The sequence below is a fragment of the Tupaia chinensis genome, unplaced genomic scaffold, assembly GCF_000334495.1.
Source record: "Tupaia chinensis unplaced genomic scaffold, TupChi_1.0 Scaffold000320_1, whole genome shotgun sequence".
Taxonomy (NCBI): domain Eukaryota; kingdom Metazoa; phylum Chordata; class Mammalia; order Scandentia; family Tupaiidae; genus Tupaia; species Tupaia belangeri.
The window spans coordinates 943524-954948 of record NW_006159813.1 but is presented as its reverse complement, the minus strand read 5'-3'; the positions used below and the strand labels follow the sequence as shown (position 1 = coordinate 954948).

General features: G+C 49.3%; 1 protein-coding gene across 1 annotated transcript in view; it reads right to left on the bottom strand.

Moving 5' to 3' along the window:
- CMKLR1 (chemerin chemokine-like receptor 1) overlaps positions 1 to 10630 on the bottom strand; it is a 55532-nt gene extending 44902 nt beyond the window's left edge. The window contains exon 1 of the mRNA XM_006151510.2: positions 10161 to 10630. The gene's annotated coding sequence lies outside the window, so the exon portion shown is untranslated. The remainder of the gene's footprint in view (positions 1 to 10160) is intronic.
- Positions 10631 to 11425: the final 795 nt, after the last annotated feature.

Sequence of the window (11425 nt, the reverse complement as noted above, 5' to 3'; positions counted from 1 at the left end):
TGGAGAATGGAAGAGAAGGTGTAGCATAGACATCCCTTCTGGGGGGTGATTTCTCACTTTATCTTTCTCTATCTCTCTCTGTGTCTTGGTAAGTGCACACACCCTATAATAAAAATCTCTCTCTAAAATAAGTAAATAAAATAAAGACAGACTCTACTATCGCCATCCCACCCCCAATTTATACATGTCACTCTTCCTACCAAAAAGTGACCTCTTCTCTTGAATCTGGGCTGGACTGGTGACTCTTTGGGACCAAGAGTAGGTGGCATAAAGAACTGAGCTAATTTGATGCCTAGGTTTCAAGAGGTCTGGCAGCTTCTGCTTTCACTCACCCAGAGCCTTGAGCCTCCAGGTAGATAAGTCCAGTCTTGCTATAGGGACAGGCACATAGACAGAGACAGCTTAAGTCCTGGGAGAATGTGAGGCCCTCTTACATGGCCCAGCCCCAGTGGATCTCTCAGCTGAGTGCAGCCCATGAATGCTACAACCAATACCTATTGACACACACACACAGATGAACCATCCCTGCAGAGCTCTGCCCAAGCGTGGAATCACGAACGAATGCAAGGGTCTTCAAAAAAGTTTATGGAAAATGCATATTATGAAAAAACTGTTTCCAGATTTCAAAAATTTCTTACACCAAAATAAATGTGTACTTGAATTCCATTTTCCACAGCCCTTTTTAAGCCTCCTCCTAAGTTATTCTAAGCCACTACATATTGGGGTGGTTTGCTCCACACAGATAAATAACTAAATAACTAGGACAGTTAGATTCAGCTAGAAGGAAAAACATATAACCGGAGCTTAATGTCCGCTATGGCTCATGACAAGGGGTGTGGAACTCTAGCCCTAGACCAGATCATGTCAAGATCAATGCTAATTCCATTCAGTGCCAATTGAAAAGACTTCTGGGGCCTGCTGGAAATGCCAGTTCCTGACTGAGAGCAGATTCAGCCATCAACAGAGAGAAATCTGAACCACGGCAGTACCAAATGCACCAATATGGGGGTCTCTCTTAGAGTGCTTAAACAATGACATGGAAAGAGATTGAGAAGTAGAGAGCAGGGCCAGAGACGGAAAGATGCAAAAATGGGGAGCCACCTTGACAGTAGCAGGCACTTGCAGGTAAAGGGACAGAGAAAGCCATCCCTCAAGCTACATTGGATATTGAGGCCCTACCTGGCCAGGCAAGTGGTACCTGGGTTGGCACACAGGCCTTCAACCATGAACTCCCTTTCTTCGAAGGAATGAGGAATCTCATTCCCTCCAGCACATGAGCCAGACCAGCCAAGGGCTCCCTGATATAGGACAGAAACAAAAGGATTCTCACATCTAGGAACCACCAGTGCCTGCCCAGAGAGGCCCAACCTGGAAAACGAAACTTCCTGGGGAATCATTTGTTCACATTGAGCCTTTCACCAAGTGCCAGGCACTTAATGCTGGCTATCGCCTTAAGGGCAGATCCTGACTGTAGGGTCTGCCCTTGCCGCACTACACAGCACCCTCTCCCCTTGGCCCTCCTGTGTCTCTAATCCCTGATTCCTAGGATAAAACAGCAGCGTGCTAGTCATTGCTCCTTGTGCCAATTCACACGTATACCCACTCCTTGCACAACAGCTACCCTCAGCTGGACCCCAGGGCTGGGGTCAGAAAACCAAGTCACATATCTCAAAAAGCAGAACTGATTCTGACTTTCAGCTGGAGGGCAGCTGACCTCCCCGCTGAGTCAGCTGCTGGTACTTCCAGCATGGCCAGAGGATAGCTATGGCCGAGGCAGCGGGGCTCGAGGCACCCCCACTACCAGAGCCCACGACTTCTTCACGGGGCAGGCACAAAGCCAAGAGACTGGCTCCCAGGACCTTCTCCAGGTTGAAAACCCGAGGTCACCAGACACCAGAAACTCAGGCCAACCCAGATGTGCAAACTTCACTCTCCTGGAAACACCTTGGCCAAGTTGTGGGAACATGCTCTGGTAGATGCTGCCACTCCACAGCCTGAAGCCACAGGGCGAGCGGAGTTCAAAGCCCGGCCTACCCTGAAAGCCAGCATGGTGATGTGTGCCCATAACCCCAGCTGCTCAAGTGGACAGCAGAGTAAGACCCTGCCTGAAATCCAGGTTTGATGGCCCATACTTATAGTGCCAGCAGCTCAGAAGGCTGAGGAAGGACAGTTGCAACCTAACGAGACCCTGTCTAAAAATCGATAGAGACCAGCAGATAGCACAATGGGGATGTCACTGGACTCCCACATAATCGAGTGTGGTTCAAGTCCCAGATCTGGCTTAAAAAACTCACACCGGGCACGTGTGTGTGTGCATGCTCAAAATCCCGAGAGGAGAATGGAAGAGTAGGGATTGTGGCATGGCCATCCCCTTGGGGTGGGGGAGGGGGTGATTTCTCACTTTCTGTCTCTCTGTCTCTCTGGTGAGTACATGTACCCTATAGCAAAAATCTATTTTTTAGAAAAAAGGATAAATACATAAGTAAAAGTAACTAGTAAATAAAATAAGGAATGCATATAGTTCATTTCATCCCACTGCAACCTTGGAAGTAGGCATCATAGCGTCCTCCCCGTACGCACGAGGACGCCAAGGGTGCCAGGATGTCAAGGGGCAGAGATGAACCTGAGCTCTGGAGCAGGTTGCGCTAGTTGTGAGCATCACCATGCTGTGCTGGCCACTGGCATCATTCCAGCGTCAGCGTTTATCTCTTTGATAGCACCATGTAGAACTACTGCCTCGTCATTCCACCCTGCGATGTAAGAAAGTCTGTCTTTTCCACACTCGTGCCCATCACTGCAAAAATGGAGAGGCTCTAGGACCAGCAGATGGTGTAATGGTTATGTCGCTGGACTCCCATGTAGTAGACTGTGGTTTGAGTCCTGTACCCAGTAGCTTAAAACTCATGCTGGGCATGTGTGTGACATTTAGAGGAGAATGAAGGAGAAGGAATGCAGCATGGCCATCTCCCCGGGGAGTGATTTTTTGTTTTCTGTCTATCTGTCTCTGTCTCTCCAGCAAGCACACGTGCCTTATAGAAAAAAAAAAAAAAAAAAAAACTCTCTTAAAAAAAGAGGAGAGGTCAGAGAAGAAATGAATGAACTGGCTTCCTCGCATCACCTGAAACCTGCATGGCCTGAGTCTGGAAGCAGCACAGAGTGGCTGCCAATAACAAGGCCCCTTCTCTGCATCCCAGGCCTGGCCCAGAGCCTCCCCATTAGCAGGAGACATAGAAAGAGCTCAGGACAAGGGACCAGCAGATGGCATATGCTTACATTGTTGGACTCCAACATGGCCAATTGCAGTTTGAGTCCCAGACCTGGAGGCTTAAAACTCATGCCTAGCACATGTGTGTACGTGCCCAAAATCTTGAGAAGAGAATGGAAGAGAAGGGACTGCAGTGTGATCATCCCCACTGGGGATGCTCTATAGCAAAAATCTCTGAAAGAAAGAAAGAAAGAAAGAAAGAAAGAAAGAAAGAAAGAAAGAAAGAAAGAAAGAAAGAAAGAAAGAAAGAAAGGACCCACCCTGGGCTGGGAGTCAGACGGTGGTGTGGTGGTGTGTGGTGAAAACTGCTGGATCCATGCGGCCAACTGCATGGTTTGAGCCCCAAACCTAGAGTCTTGAAAACTACACAAGACACATGTGTGTGTGCACTCAAAATCCCAAAAGGAGAAATGGAGAAAGAATTATGGCATGTCCACGCCCCAGGAGGGTACTTTCTTGCTTTTCCTCTCTCCTCTCTCTCAAAAAAGAAAGAGTCCTGGACTAGAGGCCAGAAGCCTATGTCCTAATTCTACTAAAGGAATCAGGGCCTCCCTATCCTTGTCTTTAAAACGGGGACAAATGTCACTACCCCATGACCCCGCTGGAGTTCCATGAGGGCAGGAATCCTGTCCTGTTCAACAATCTTGAACAATAAGTGTCCGCTGAATGAATGAATAAAAGCAGATGTTGCAAGTTTGCCCCCGCCCTCCCTCCAGCCCTCACTGGGCCTGATTCATCTGAACGGCTCCCATGGCTGCAGCTTTCACCCCTCCACCTGGGTTTAGTCACGCAGGAAATTGCCTCTATGCATCTGGCCCATGGATGCCTCAGTGTCACCCCGGGCCATCAAGACACCCTCGCACAACACCTCTTCCCTTTTTCATGGCCAGTGGTTGCGATCTTTGGTCACACCGGGCTTCCCCAGGCCAGATGGCCACCCACCTGGCTGCCTTATCATCAGCAACCTTGCCCATGAGCTTCCACTTTCCTTACGCCCAGCCCTGGAGGGGCTCAGCCCAAGGAAAACCCCTGCCCTGACCACATGAACCCGCATGCGAGTGCACCAGCGCATGCACGAGTCTTCCAGCAGAGAAGGGTGTCTCAGACAGGAGTGAGATTTTCTGAATTCAAATCCCAGGTTTTTTGCTTTTCAGCTCTGTGACCTGGAGCAAGTGGGTATACCTCTCTGAACCCCCTTTTCCTCATCTATAACATAAAGATGGTAGCCCCGAAGCTTTTCCATGTGGGTCATAAGGGGATTCAAGGAGATAATGAATGTGAATACCTTCAGTTCAACACATTTTCAGTAAACGCAGCGTGATCAATTAAATTATTCTCATGTCCTTCGTCCAGGAGGGGAAGATAATGGCAGTAGCCTGGAACCCAGCGAAATCTGTGGCTAGGGTTAGGGTATCAGTGTATTTTGTGAGGATTGTTCTTGAGCTTAAGAAAATGTCAATGGCCCCAATAATTCCATGTTGACTTTAAGACTGTCCAAAGAAAATTTAGACTTAAGATCAAAGAATGGAAAGGATCCAAGAGGCCACCTTATCTGTGGCAGAGACAGCAGACTGTCCACAAATATCCACTCTCCCACTCCATAGCTGGGAAGTAGCTGTCCTTGCCAAGAACACCATGTCTCAGCCTCCTTTGCAACTATGAGCTCATTGGGGAAATCATGACATAGGTTTCTATGTTTTTCTATGCAAAAATGCATTATGACTTTACTGACAACCCAATAGACTGTCTACATGTGTGAGCCAACGCTGGTCTCACACGTGAGCAGAAGTAATGCAGGCTACTTTCAAGTCTGGACAGTTCAAAAGCAAATAAACCACCTCTGCATTTTGCTTCATCTTTGTCCAGCTGGCTACAGACAGAGACAATGTCCACAGAAGAAGTGGGGGTCACAGGATGGGTCACTAAATTACTCCGAGGGAGAAAACCACTCTCCTCTCAGAAACACCGGCTCTCTGTAAAACTGTTTCGTGTGAGTCATTATACATTTGGGGGCCTATTTGTTACTGCAGCTCCTACCCTAACTAATACAACACTCAACCTCCTAGTTTGCAGATGATACAATTACGGCCAGAGAGTGGGAGTACCTAGGCTGAGGTCACACAGCAAGTTCAACTAAGGTCTAGAACTGTGATAGCTCTCGCTCTCTCACACAGTTTATTTACTTATTTTCCCCATGAGAGAGAGAGAGAAAAAAAAACACTTCCAATAGGTTCCTCACATCATGATCCTCTCTAAACCTTAGCTAGCCACTATCACAGACATGCACACCCAGCACGTACAGGGAGATGCCAGGATGTGAACCTGGAACCTTCCCAACTGACCTCCGCATCATGGAGTGTTATGTATCACTGTGCTGTCATGGCTGGCCTGTAGAACTTGGGTCTCTTAACTCCTTGAAGTAGATTTGCAGGGTTCAGCCTGCCCCCCCAACCTACAAGGATTCCTAGAGGTCCTTCAACAGAGTGAGGTTTGGTGAGCTTCAGTCTGGCGTCCTCCCCTCTGTGTCAACGAGCATGCCAGCACTTCTGTCGCTCTCCACAATGCGCCTCCCCGCGTACTTTCATTTGAGGAAAGGATTCTGTGGCTTAAAATAATGTCAAAGCCCTCACACTGGGAGACTGCTAACACGATCCGACTTTCTGTGGTACTAGAAGACAAAGTTTCACTTCTCCACTAAAGCCTCCTGGCCTCAATTGCTGACACATGACATGTGGATTCTCAGAAGTATCTGCATATTTGCTTAGAAAGGGAAAAAGAAGCCCAGCCATGGTGGCATGTACGGCCATGAGGCTGTGCTCTGCGGGCTGGGGCCACATGGGAGGCCTGGTTCTGTTCCTGAGCATGCCAACCTGAGCACGCCAGATGGAGCTGAGCATGCCTATAACCCTGGCTGGCTGGGAGGCTAGGTCAGGAAAATCACAACACAGCGAGAACCTGTCGAAGATGTCTATCCCTCCATCCCTTTCCCTCTCTTTCTTTTTCTCTCTCCCTCTCTTAAAGGAAGAAAAGAAATACCAGAAACACCCACGATTATTCTGTGCAGGTGGTTCAGGGACTGCACTTTGAGAAGCTCTGAGTTTGCCGTGATGCTTTGCAATGGGGCAGTAATGGCCGCACCCATGCAGTGAAATTCAAAGACAATGAAATAGACTCTTGGTTTTCTCTTGCAGCGGCAGGAAGCCAGGCATTAATAATCCACTGAAGAGAAATCGATCAGCTCCATTTGGCTCAGGTGGGTGTCGGGTGCAGAAGGCATGGTGGTAGAGAGATGATCAGAGAGATAACTGATGTTTCTAGAACTCTCACTACAGGACCGTATAGCTCAGGGCTTTACCTGTAAGATCTCATTTACTCATTAGAGTAACTCTAGGGGGTAGTCCCTGACCATAGTCCCATTTGATAGATGAGAAAACCAGGGCACAATTGTAAGGACTCACGGTGCTACTCAGCTGGTAGAGGCAGACGGGTTCAAACCCAGCCCTGCAGCCCGAGCATCTGATTATCTGTCAGTTCCACAGCTTCAAAGCCCTGGCCCAGGCCTCCGTCTCCTACTCTGTAAACAATACCTGTTAGTAGTACCTTTATGTACAGCCAAGGCAAGGAGGTCGAGTTAACCATCTTAATAAAGTGGTTTGCTGGGACCAGCAGTTGGCATAATGGCTATGTTGCTGGACTCCCATTTCGTCAACCACAGCTTGAGACCCAGACCTGGTGGCTTAAAACTCACACTGGGCGTGCGTGTGTGTGTGCGCGCGCGCACGCATGCGCGTGCATGCGTGCCCAAGATCCCAAGAGGAGAATGGAGGAGAAGGGATTGTGGTGTGGCCATCCTCCCTGGGGGTGATTTCTCACTTTCTGTCTCTCTCTGTCTTTCTGGTGAGCACATGCGCCCTATAACAAACACTTCTCCAAATAAATAAATAAAGTGGTTTGCAAACTGAGAGGGGATCCGAGTTCAACTCCCCCTGCCCCAGTTGGTGAAACTGAGGCCTGATTCCTTTATTCGTTCAATAAACTTCATGTATTCAGGTTTCTGTGCAGGGGGCTGGGGATACAAAGAGAATAACACCCCAGCTCTGGCCTCCGGGAGCCCCCAGGCTAGCAAATATTACAATGTCACGTGGTAGGAACTACAGCCAGAGATGTGCAGCCTGAGGGAGCCCAGAGGTCAGGCCTTGACTCAGTAAGGTTGGGGACTTCTCGGAGTCAAGCCAGAAAGATGAATAGATAGGCCCAAAGTCACATCTATCTATTCTCTGAAGTTTGGGGGAAGTCCAGAGAAGGCTGCTGTGAAGCTAGAAATCAATCCTCCGATGGACCTCCCAAGTCCTGACTCCCCACCATTTAAGCATCTCTGTCTTGGGTTAAACTTTCTTTCTTCAGAAAATGCCAAGCACCCCCTTCTGCACCGGAGGCCCAGATTCACCTGCAAAAATGCATTATGCACCGGAGGCCTGGATTCACTGCAGCCACTGCATGGGAGCATTGGAGGGTCCCTCCTTGGAGTTCATGCGGAAGACACAGGAGAGACAGCAAGAACCACAGAGAAGGGGCTTGAAAAGGAGGCAGGGGGTGCAAAACGGGAAGCTGGGGTTTTCCTTAACGGAAAGAGAAGGCAGCCAGGACCTGGCCACTTCCTCACTATATGACCTCAGACCAGGGATCGGGCCGCCTGGAACTGTGTGGGTCTCAGCGAGCAGACTTCCACCAAGTAGCAGTTATTCAATTGCAATGTGTTGTTTGTTTCTAATTTTACCCCAAACTGGGTTGGTTGGCTTGCTCATTTACAGTGTGCAGGTCTTAAAGCAGAGATGGGAATAGAATTGTTTTCAACAAAGAGCACTGGCAAAGGATTCCTAGCCTTCATATACAAAGAGCACCTAAGTATCAATAAGAAAAAGGTAAACATGACAACGGACAGTGGGGGGCAAGGGGCAGGGGGCACCAGGCACAGACTCTAACGGGATGGTCACAAGAAAAGTGAGCATTTCAGTTGCCTGAAGAATGAACCAAGCTTAAACATTCTAAAATCAGAAGTCATCGGCTAAAAGTAAACTAGAACTGTTATTTCTAAGCATTACTCAGAACGAAAAGCATAATGTTGGAAGAATAGGAAGATTTATTGTAACGGCAAGAATCCACGACTCAGATTTGGCATGGAACTAAATATAGATAGGCACGTTTCTTTTTATTATTATTATTCTCAGTATCGTTAATTTCCAACAGTACTTACAGTACTTCAAAAATAAAATATTATGATATAGTTAAGAGAGTCTATAAAGTACTATTTTTAAAGAAGTGTGGGTTCTCACTTATGAGCTTACCAATTTCTATCAAAATAAATGCTGTTAGTTTACACTTTTAAAGAATTATTCATTCAATTTAATTCATTTATTTATTTAATTGACCAGAGAGAGAAAGAGAGATAAAGTGAGAAAGCAAGCCACCAGGTTCGGGATTTGAACCACACCAGTGGCGGACCATGCGGGAGCCCAGCACCTTAACCATCACTCCACCTGCTGATCCCTAATTTACATCTTAGAAAATAATAAAGGAGGTGAAGAGCTAGCCCATGGCATGCTGGTTAGGCAACTGGATCCCACATGGCCAACACATAGTTCAAGTCCTAGACCCGGCAGCCTGAAAAACATGCCAGAACCATGTGCCTGCAGGTCCAAAGTCCCAAAGGAGGGGAAAATGGAGGAGAAGGGATTGCAGCCTGACCATTCCCCATTGGAGGGTGTTTTCTTCTCTTTCTGTCTCTCTGTCTCTCTGGCAAGTGCACACACCCTCTGGCAAAAAAAATAAATAAATAAACACCAGTAAGTGAATAATAAGTTTATAAAAGATAATCAACATTAATAAAGAAATGTAAATGAAAGCGTCCTTGGTAATATTCTCAAGTTCTCATCAAGGAAGGTGTTAAGGTCATTGGTAGCAACAATGTGGAGGAGGCTGTGAGAATACAGGACCCCCAACATCACACCATGAATAGGGCAAGCTGCCACAGCTTCCAGGAAGGGATGCAGCCCCTGGGTTCATCCACCCTAAAAAGAGGCACCCCTGTGACCCAGCAACTTCACTGCTGAATAGGCATCCATAGAACAAATAATAATAATAATAATAATAATAATAATGCTGCAGTACAGCCTTATCGCAGCACTGTTTAGAACAATGAAAACAGCGGACGCAGTACAAAGGGGAAGAGTTCGTTAAACACCAGCACACCACGTCCACGCAACCGTTAAAGCGCGTACTGGAGGAGCATGCCTAGTAGGGGAGAGCGCTCAGGAATTGCTGAGCACTAAGGATGAAATAGGTTATCGAGCTAGACGCTGATAAAATGTGTGCATGTGTCACATTTGCATACGTCACATACATAGACATGTCCGGCGTGTTGTAGGCACACAAAAACCATGAGATAAATTCTTCCGTGAGTGAGAGAGACAGAGAGAGAAAGGGACCTGAAAGGGCGACTTCTGGGTTAGGGTTTCCTCATTCATTCACTTCTCAGAGTTCCAAGGGAGGAAGGTGGGCTGTAGAGACCCCCTCCATCCCAGTCTCAGCAGCCGGGCTTCCTGTCTGCAGCCCTGAACCGACCCCTCCTCCTCTCTGAGCCTCAGCTCCCATCTGCAAAACAAGCATGAGGGTAGAACTTGCCTGCTAGAGGGGCCGCGAGCATGACCCGAGTTGGAAGAACATGCAGCGTCTGCTGTTTTAAAACTACTGGGTCCTGGCCATGTCTTACACTTCACATGCACAGCTTCCGAGCTCCAGAAGTAATGACGTGAATGAAGTCATGGGAAGAACTGGCCTTCTCTGTCTAGCGCCCCTGTGCCCTGGCCCCTCTGGAAGCCTCAAAGCCAAGTGGTACCTTCTCGCCGCCTCTGCCCAGAGGTCTTCCTGAGGGCTCTGGTCCTCCTGGTGGCTCGCGCTTCCTGGAGTCTCTTTTGATCACAGATCACACCGTTCCTCTGGCTGTGGCTGCTCACCCAGAAAGCAGTTCATTCATTCTTTCAAGATCCCCCAGCCCCCCCAGAGTGCAGTCCCCTAGAACACCCTCCTCCCTCGAGCAGCTCCCCATGAAGCCCAAAGCCCTCGCTCTGCCCTGAGCTCTGAGCTCTCCACTCTCCCGGGCTGCTGCCCTGCACGGGACAAGGACCAGACTCTGCCTGAGAAACAGCTGGAGGGAGGAGAGAAGGAAGGAGGGGCAGGAAATTGGGCTGACCGAGGGCGGGAGCGGCCAGCTGCGAGGAGTGGGGGGCGCCAGGGGAGGCTGCTCCTGCCCACTGGAACTGCACTTCTGGGTGGCAAGGGCTGCTAAGGACGACCTGCCAGGCCCGCTGTCTGAGCGCAAACCGGGAGCGCATACACGGCCCGGCCTCCGGCGGGTGCATCTGCCCCTCCTGGATCTTTGGCTGCTGGCTGTCCCGGCCTCTCTGAGCTGCCCTCACCCCAGCCCTTTGTACAACCTGGATGCTGGTCCTGCCTCTGCGTGACCCGATGGTCCCCGGCTCCCCGTAAGGCCCAGCTCACCAGTCCAGCACCACCATCCCAGTGGAATGGTCTAAACAGCCCAAAGCCAGCACCTGGCACTGTGTCCCCACAAGTGGAAGTAGGCATTGTCACCACTCCCCTTTACCAATGAGGAAATTGGGGTGCAGTAAGGGCGAATCACTCGCCAGAGACCACACGGCTGGAAGGTGGCAGACCTGCTTCCAACCGGGCAGTCTGGCCGCAGAGCCCTTCACAGCCTCCAGAGAAACCAAATAACAGAAGTGCCCACTCTGCACAAGGATGCCGCGTGCTTCCCCAGAGTGCCCGCTGGGAGCCACCCACAACAGCAAGGGTGTCCCTCGCCCTTTACAGATGAGGAAGCTGGGATCGCAGAGCGGAAGCCGTTCTGCCCAGGGCACCGGGCTCATGCTGACGGAGCCGTGACTGGACTCGGGTCTGTGATTCTGGAGCCAAGACCGCCTAAAATAACATCGGTAGAAAGAAAAAGGGAAGGGGAGGGGAGAGGAGAGAAGAAGATAATAAAGAAGGGAAGAGGGGTGGAGAGAGGGAGGGAAATCTGTGTTTTTCTGGGCCCCCAAAGGCCCCAATGCTTTGGGTAGGTGAGGACCTGTCCTTTATTAT